The sequence below is a fragment of the Papio anubis genome, chromosome 7, assembly GCF_008728515.1.
Source record: "Papio anubis isolate 15944 chromosome 7, Panubis1.0, whole genome shotgun sequence".
Taxonomy (NCBI): Eukaryota; Metazoa; Chordata; class Mammalia; order Primates; family Cercopithecidae; genus Papio; species Papio anubis.
The window spans coordinates 45,913,297-45,921,843 of record NC_044982.1 but is presented as its reverse complement, the minus strand read 5'-3'; the positions used below and the strand labels follow the sequence as shown (position 1 = coordinate 45,921,843).

Genomic DNA, 8,547 nt, shown 5'->3' with positions numbered 1-8,547 from the left:
ACATTCAAATGTATAATCTGTTTTACTAATATTTTTCTCCTTGAAGTAATCTTCTTGAGAGCCTCTGGACTGGGCCAATTGCTTTCTGGGCCTGCTTGCTTTCTGGGCCTGCTGTACATCTGTCACCTCAGGACCTCCCGTCACCATCATCTTGGTGTTCCCTTCCCTCTCACTCATGTTGGATCCCCTGATTCCCAGATCCCATGTCTTTCTCTTTCTTGCTTTACTCCCCTCCCCTTTTGGGCACACAATCTACAGTAGATTCTTGAGAAAGGTAAATATATAGATTGTTTTGCTGAACCACTTGAGAATAAGTTTGTCACTTCTCTAAATATTTCAGCAAGTATCTTCTAAAACAAGGACAATCTTCACACAAAACCAAAATATAAATATCAAACCCAAGAAATCAGTATTATTTAATGTACACACCATAATCACATTTCCCCAGTTGCCCAAATAGTGCCCTTCCAGCTGTTTCTTTTTTAATCTGGGACCCAGTCAAAGACCATGTATTGCATTTAGTTATTAGGCCTTATTAATCTCATTTCCTTTAATCGAAACTGTTTCTCCACCTTTTCTATTCACATGACAATGACATTTTTTAAGAACTTTCGTCTGTGATGAATATGTTCTAAATTTGCCTGGTGATGGTTGCACGTATGAAGAACATACCAAAAACCAATTATACAATTTAAATGGGTGAATATGTGCAAAATGTCTCTAAATTTGTATTTGTCTGATTGTTTCCTTACGGTTAGAATTAGGATCTGATCCTTAAACAAATTTGCAACCAGTCCTCCTGTTTTAAGGCCTCGTCTTTACCTGTTCCCTCAGAGAAAATGATCTCCTCTCATCCTGGAGTCTTTGGGGAACTTTCAGGTACAACTCAAGGTCTTTTTTGCTTTTTCTCACTGCTAGGTGAGAATCCTGCTTTCTATAGTTCGCCCAAGTCAGTCTCTATCCCAAGTTAGACCATCTGATTTTGTTGCTTTCGGTACCTCTTGTCTGGAAGAGCTCGTGTCTTTTATTAAAGCCTTTATTATTGTTTTATTGGAATTCCAGGAGGGAGCAGATGTAAAATGTATGTGTTCAATCTGGAACCATATTCAACTGAAAGTCCTATTCATTTACTTTTGAAATTGAAAGTTTATATAATCACTGTAAATTTAATACTTGCTTTTTGGAGAACATTTAGAAAGAAATAATAAAGTTGGAAAGGAAAGGGCTCATTTATAGTACCACTTCCTAATACAGTCACTATTCGTATTTTCTTTTTTTACTTCTTCTACTTCTTTTTCTTTTGCTACAAGCTATTGCATTTTCCCATCAGTATGGGGGTATATATACACATACACATATATATGTATATATACACACATATATGTATATGTACATACATACACACATATATGTATATGTACATACATACACATATATATGTGTATATATACACTATATATATTTTATATATATAATAGATAGATGCCGGTAGATGCTCTACATATTCTTTGGTGAGGTGTCTACTCAGGTCTTTTGCCTTTTTTTTTTTTTTTTTTTTTTGAGCTAGGTCTCACTCTGTGGCCCACGCTGGAATGCAGTGGTGTGAGTTCGACTCACTGCAAACTCTGCCTCCAGGGTCCAAGCGATTCTTCTGACTTAGCCTCTCGAATAGCTGGGATTACAGGCACCCACCACCATGCCCAGCTAATTTTTGTATCTTTAGTAGAGACGGGGTTTCACCATGTTGGCCAGGCTGGTCTCCAACTCCTGACCTCAGATGATCCACCCGCCTCGGCCTCCCAAAGTGTTTGAATTACAGGTGTGAGCCACCACACCCAGCCATCTTTTGCCTATTTTCTAATCAGGTTGTTTCTTATTCTTGAGTTGTAAAAGTTCTTTGTACATTTTAGATAACAGTCTTAACCAAAAGGTTTTTTGCATATATTTTTCCCAGTCTGTGACTTATCTTCTCATTCTCTTGACAGTGTCTTTCACAGGGCATTTATGTTGCTGCTTTTTAAAACTAAAATCCCCCGTCTCTACTAAAAAATACAAAAAATTAGCCGGGCGTGGTAGCGGGCGCCTGTAGTCCCAGCTACTTGGGAGGCTGAGGCGGGAGAATGGCGTGAACCCAGGGGGCGGAGCTTGCAGTGAGCCGAGATCGCGCCACTGCACTCCAGCCTGGGAGACACAGCGAGACTCCGTCTCAAAAAAAAAAAAAAAAAAAAAAACTAAAATCATACAATATACAACAAACATTACTCATGCTATTATAAAGATCTTACGTTTTTTTATTGTGATAAAATATATAACAGTCTAGCTTTTTTAAAGTGTACGATTCAGTGACATTAAGTATATTCACTTTGTTGTGCAACCACCGCCACTAACCATCTCCAGAACCTTTTCATCATCCCAAACTAAAACTCTCTACCAATTAAATAATAAGTGACCATTACTGGCTCCCCCAGTGCCTGGCAACTATCATTCTATTTTCTTTCTCTGTACATTTCATTACGCTAGGTACCTCAGATAGATATTTGTCGTTTTGTGAATGCTTTTGCAATTTAACATTACAATATTACTCAATGATATACTAAATAGACCATAGTTTATTTACCCATTTCTCACTGTTGAACATGTTAATTGTGGTTCCAATTTTTTGCTATTATATTTGATCCAATTTTTTGCTATTATATTTGAACATATTTATGCATTATATGTTTTAAGTAACAATATGCCATTATAACAGATTCCTAGAGGGGAATTACTGAAAACAGGCTAAGAGTATTTTTAAAAATCTTGATACAGTTTTGCAACTTACCTTGCAAAAAAATCTTAAGAATTTATGCATCCACAAGTGACATAGAACAAGTGCCTATTTCACCATATTCTCAACAGTATTATAACTCAAGTCTGTGCTAACTTGATCAGCAAAAAAAACCAAAAAAGTACCTGTTAGTTATGATATGCCTATGACACTTGTGAGACTGACCTGTTTTCCAGTTTTATTAGTTGACCTCTCTCTTTTGTGAAATTTTGCGCATATCCTTACTCCATTTATCTAATGTATTCTTAATGGTTTTCTTCTAACTTTATGTAAAGCTCTTCATATAACAAAAGTAGCCATCTTTTGTCTATCATGTTTTCTGTAAATACTTTCTCAGCATGTTTGCTTTTAAATCGTTGTTTCTTTTTTAACATAGAGTTGTTTCCAGGAATTCTTAAAAATAGAAAACACTTCGGAGAAAAAAGGATGGTCATGGTGAACTTTAGAATTCTCTTTCAGGAATGTGATTTCATAGGACATTAATTATTCATCGCTAAGAGGGTCAAATTTCCCAAGATGAAGTTTTCTACAGCTAAGCCAATACTTTTGCATAACATTTAAAAGCAAATTGACAATTAACCTTGGATAATAGAGCAATGATGTAAGATGACCCTTGCAATAAACACTGTTTAGAAGTCAGGTTGCCTCATTCAGCACCAGCTGAAACTACTCTGTAGAATAAAATGTGCATTACTCTCTGCTGTTATCAATGCCAAGCACAACTAAGGTCATTAGTAATTTGTAGCACAGATTTCAGAACAACTAACAGACCATAACCAAGGTGTACAATTCCTATGTTGCAAACAAAGTCCAAACAAGTTGAGTTGTCGCTGATTTCCACATATGGAGCCTTACTTTTTCTGTACCTATATTTTGAAAATAAGCATCTTTCCTGGGTCGGCCACATAACAGGATTTAGGAGAAAAATAAAAGAGACCTTAAAGTAAAAAATACAAAAATTATTACAACCTTCAGCAAGCTACAGAGAGTCCTAGGACATTTGCTTATGCACCTGGGCATTTATGAAAACTAGAGGAAAAGAAAAGATGCATTTGTTGTGACAGTAACACTCCACTTTGCTTTGCAAGAAGAGAGAGTCCTACCATGGTTTCTCTGCCCACACCTGACATTCAAGGGCATTTTGCAAAGGAAATCAGTGAGGATGAAAATCCAAGTCACTTGATGGCTGTGTGATTCAAAAGGCAAAACTAGTCTCGTCTTCCTCTTATACCCAAATTGGAGAAAAGTTGTAACTGTGAGTTTACAGAAGACAAGATGAATGGTACTGTCACAATCATAGTCCCCACAGTTTCTGAGATCTAAGACTGAACCAAGTCCAAGCCATATTTAGTACATTCCCACACGCCCAGGGCTTGTAAAGGTGCAAACCTGAAAGGATTTCACTTCTATGCCAAACAAGCAATAGGAAAAGGTTTATGGATTTTATTTTTGTAACAATAGTAGAATTTTTGCTTGCACTTCATAATTTATAAAACAGCCTTCACATTAACAAATTATCTTATTAATTCATTTCAACAGTGCCACCACACTGGGAGCTGGGTACCTCTATATGTATCAAAAGGTGCCTTAAATGTTGTAACTTCTCAATAAATGCTTTTTGAATAGCTGTGTATTTAGGTGAACTTCTCTCTTCAAATTGGCCATGTGAATAGGTGAGCCATCACACCTCAAATGTAAGGAAGTAGCAGTGATTTGTTATTGGACAATTCACCCATGTGCGTGCACATGTGCGCGCGCGCACACACACACTAAGTAGCATGATGCATTAGGTAAAGAGGATTAATTATATTTTATTAAATAAGTCACATTAGTTACTATGCCTTTTCCTTACTCAAATCCAACCAATCTGCTTTTTAACCCTATAACAAGGTCTTCTGAAATATATATTTTTTAACTAGGCAGGTATAAGAGTATCTGGCCCATTAGTTATTCCTTGATTGGCTAGGTTGTAATGTGGAAAGCTGACAGTTTTGAAAGTTCGTCAGTACAACATAGTGCTTCATCAAGGCTTGCCATTGTGATACAAGTGGAGTCCAAGGGGTAGGGCTGGACAATCTCCTGTAGTCCTATCCTGCTCTACAAGCCATAATTATAAGAGCATGAAATTGAAAACTTGAAAGTTTAAAATGATGTCACTGGCCAAATGTGGCTAAGAGAGGATCTCAAAGATTACTTTGAGAAAAATCAAGAAATCTTATACCAAAATGTGGGCAAAATAGTATTAAGAGACAATGGTGCCTGAATACAAAATAATAACATCAGATAATACATGGTATCCACTACAAGACAAACTAATGAGAAGGTCTTAGATATTTGGAATTGAGAAAGTGAGACCATCGGCAAAAAATATTTGATGTACGCCAGGCGTGGTGGCTCACACCTGTAATCCCAGCACTTTGGGAGGCTGAGGTGGGCGGATCACCTAAGGTCAGAGTTTGAGACCAGCCTCGCCAACATGGTGAAACCCTGTCTCTACTAAAAATACAAAATTAGCCGGGCGTGGTGGCACATGCCTCTAATCCCAGCTACTCTGGAGGCTGAGGCAGGAGAATCGCTTGAACCCAGGAGGTGGAGGTTGCAGTGAGCTGAGATCATGCCATTGCACTCCAGCCTGGGCAACAAGAGCAAAAACTCCATCTCAAAAAAAAATTTTTTTTGATGTTATAATTCATTTTGCTCACTATTTCTCCCATGGCATTTCTTTAATTCTTCCATTATACTGCAATTTTTTTTTTTTTTTTTTTTTGGTCCATTGAGGCATTTTTCTTATAAGCATGTATTACATCCCTAGAAAAAGAATCCCAGAATTTTCCCTCCTGTGTGTTTTTGTCTTGCTTCTTCATGGTCCGTGATGCCAGCTGAGGTGGTCAGCGCAATAAAACCAAACTGATGAGACATGAGCATATTATTCTGCCATCTTTCTTGGTCTTTGGGTTGCACATCAAACCTGGGGCTGATCACTCCACACTTGTTTAACCTGCCTGTGAGGTTCACAACAATTTTCCCAGCTCTGTGATCATCAGTGATTTCAAATTTGCCAGTGTAATCACGTTTCATTGCAGTTAGAAACTGGATAATGACTCTGGAGCACAGTCTGATAAGAACTTGGTGTTTGTCTCTCTTTTTGACATTGTTGATGCTCTTAAGAGCATCAGCCAGGACGTTCATGTGCACAATTATGGCAGCATGGAAAGAAATCGTGTATACTAGAATATTTATGGGATTGCCTCTCCCACTAGAGCTTTGGCTCCTGGCGTGGAACCATTCATCATTCATCATGTAGTCTCAGGAATGGGAACATTGAAGATGATTTTTTTTAGTTTCTTCAAGGAATATGTAGACAAATTCATTTTACTTTTTATTTGCTGGTCTTTCTTCTACACCCTTCTTTCTCCTTTATCTGTCTTTCTTTCTTTTTCCCATGTTAGGATAGAAATAAAAACACTTATGCTCTAGCCCTGGTTCTGACATTTACTAACTCTGTCACTCTTATTCCTATCAAAAAATGGGAATAGTAGCACCTGTCATTCCCTAACTCTTTGACAGAAATGTCATACGAGTTCTGGTGAAATTGTACACGTGAAATCATGCCAAAGGCTTCAGGAGAAACAGTTAGATAAATCAGAGGTAGTGTTTTGATAATTTGCATTGACTATCATATACTGCTCTGCAAAACTAAGAAAACATTAGGAAAAGCTAGAAGTGAATAGGTAGGTGTAGCAAGAGAACAGTGGTGAACTCTCAAAATGTCATCAAAGGAGCAATTAATGCACCATCAAATTATTTTTTCCCAGTTAAAAATACAGTGTTATTAAAATGGTTCTCTGGGAGACTAAGCAAAACTAAGCCAAAAATGGACAATTAACCACAGGATACGTCTGAGTTTCTGAAAGACTCTGAAGCAGTTATACCCCTTTATGAGACCAAGTCATTTTCATAAGCAACATTTTACAGACTTTCTTAAAAATGGGATGAGAAGTTACATCCTCATTACCACCATCACTCCCTACCTCCCACTCCAGCTTACCTCATTCTGCTTTATACCTAAAACAACTTGGGATCTGACTCTTAGATAATTTTAACAGTTCTCTTAGTGGCTTTCTCTAATGGGATAGAAGGGGCATTCCTGGTTAGGTGTTGCTAGAGTGCAATTCAGAGCAAACTCCTTCAACAGAAAGTCTATCTAACTAGTAACTGGCAGATTCACATCACAAAAAATAAACTGTAATAATAGGAAAAAGTAAAGGCAGACTTGGCTCAAAAGGGTCTCAGCTACTGCCAGAATTCCCCACATCTGCAGTAAAAGATAAAAAGCAGGAGAAAGGTAACTGCTTTCCTATAAAAATGAACTTGCTCATTTGTGAAACAAATAAAACACAACTTTATATTGCTTTATACGAGTCCTTGCTTCTCATAGGTATTATAGCTGTGAAATACTTCCATGTGCTGTAGCAGCAACACAATTACATGGAAACATCTAAAGGTAAACTGCCTTTTTTCTATCAAACTAGTAGACTTACACTGTTCTCTCATCTGTGCTCCAGACTTTGACATGAACTGCATTGTTGACATCACTTCTTGTATGTCTCAAAGACACCTTAACTCAAACTCAGCATGCCTCAAAACAAATCACCATGTCTTTCACCCCTCAAGACTTAGTCGTCTCCCAGGAATCCTATATATATCCTATATATATATGTGTGTGTATATGTGTGTGTGTGTATATATTCACACACACACACACACACACAAACACACGTGTTATAAACCAGTCATTCCTCTGCCCTTGCTGCCTTTGCTACAGGCATGCTCCCTTCCTCCTCAAGTCCTTGGAATGCAGCTAGGATTCAAACCACATTTGTCTGACTCCTAAATCAAGGTACTTTCCACCATTTCACCTTGTCCCCCAGGAAGTGTTTCTCCATGTAAATTGCACATTATAACATGCAAACATACTTAAGACTCAGCAGTTTAGAAAAAGCTGAAAATATGCTCTATTATCTTCCCATTTTTTATGAAAAATTTCAAACACACACAAAAATCAAGAGAATAGAAAATGAACCCCCATATATACCTCATTCACACCTCAAAATTATCAAGATTTTCCTGCTGTATCATCTGTTCCTTTTTCTTTTGTTTTTCTTTGCTAAAGCACTTTAAATCAAATCATAGATAACATATCGTTTTACTTCTACAGGCTTCATTATGTAGAGTTTCCATAATCCCCATGTGTCATGGAAGGGACCTGGTGGGAGGTAATGTAATTAGGGTGGTTACCTTCATGCTGTTCTCACGATAGGGAGGGAGTTCTCATGAGATCAGGGTTTTATAAGGGGTTTTTCCCCCTTTTGCTCAGCACTTGTCCTAGCTGCCACCATGTGAAGGAGGATGTGTTTGCTTCCCCTTCTGCCATGATTATAAGTTTCTCGAGGCCTCCCCCAGTCATGCTGAACTGTGAGTCAATTAAATCTCTTTCCTTTATAAATTATCCAGTCTTGGGATGTCTTTATTAGCAGCATGAGAACAGACTAATACAGTAAATTGGTACTGGGTACTGGGGTGCTGCTTTAAAGATACAAAAAAATGTGGAAGCGACCTTGGAACTGGGTAACAGCAGAGGTTGGAGCAGTTTGGACGGCTCAGAGAAGACAGAAAATGTGGAAATGTTTGGAACTTCCTAGAGAATTGGAGGGCTCAGA

The 8,547-nt window shown here is 37.8% G+C and overlaps 1 pseudogene; it reads right to left on the bottom strand.

Annotated features, from left to right (window-relative positions):
- Nucleotides 1-5,546: 5,546 nt before the first annotated feature.
- LOC110743787 lies at nt 5,547-8,156 on the bottom strand (annotated as a pseudogene).
- Nucleotides 8,157-8,547: the final 391 nt, after the last annotated feature.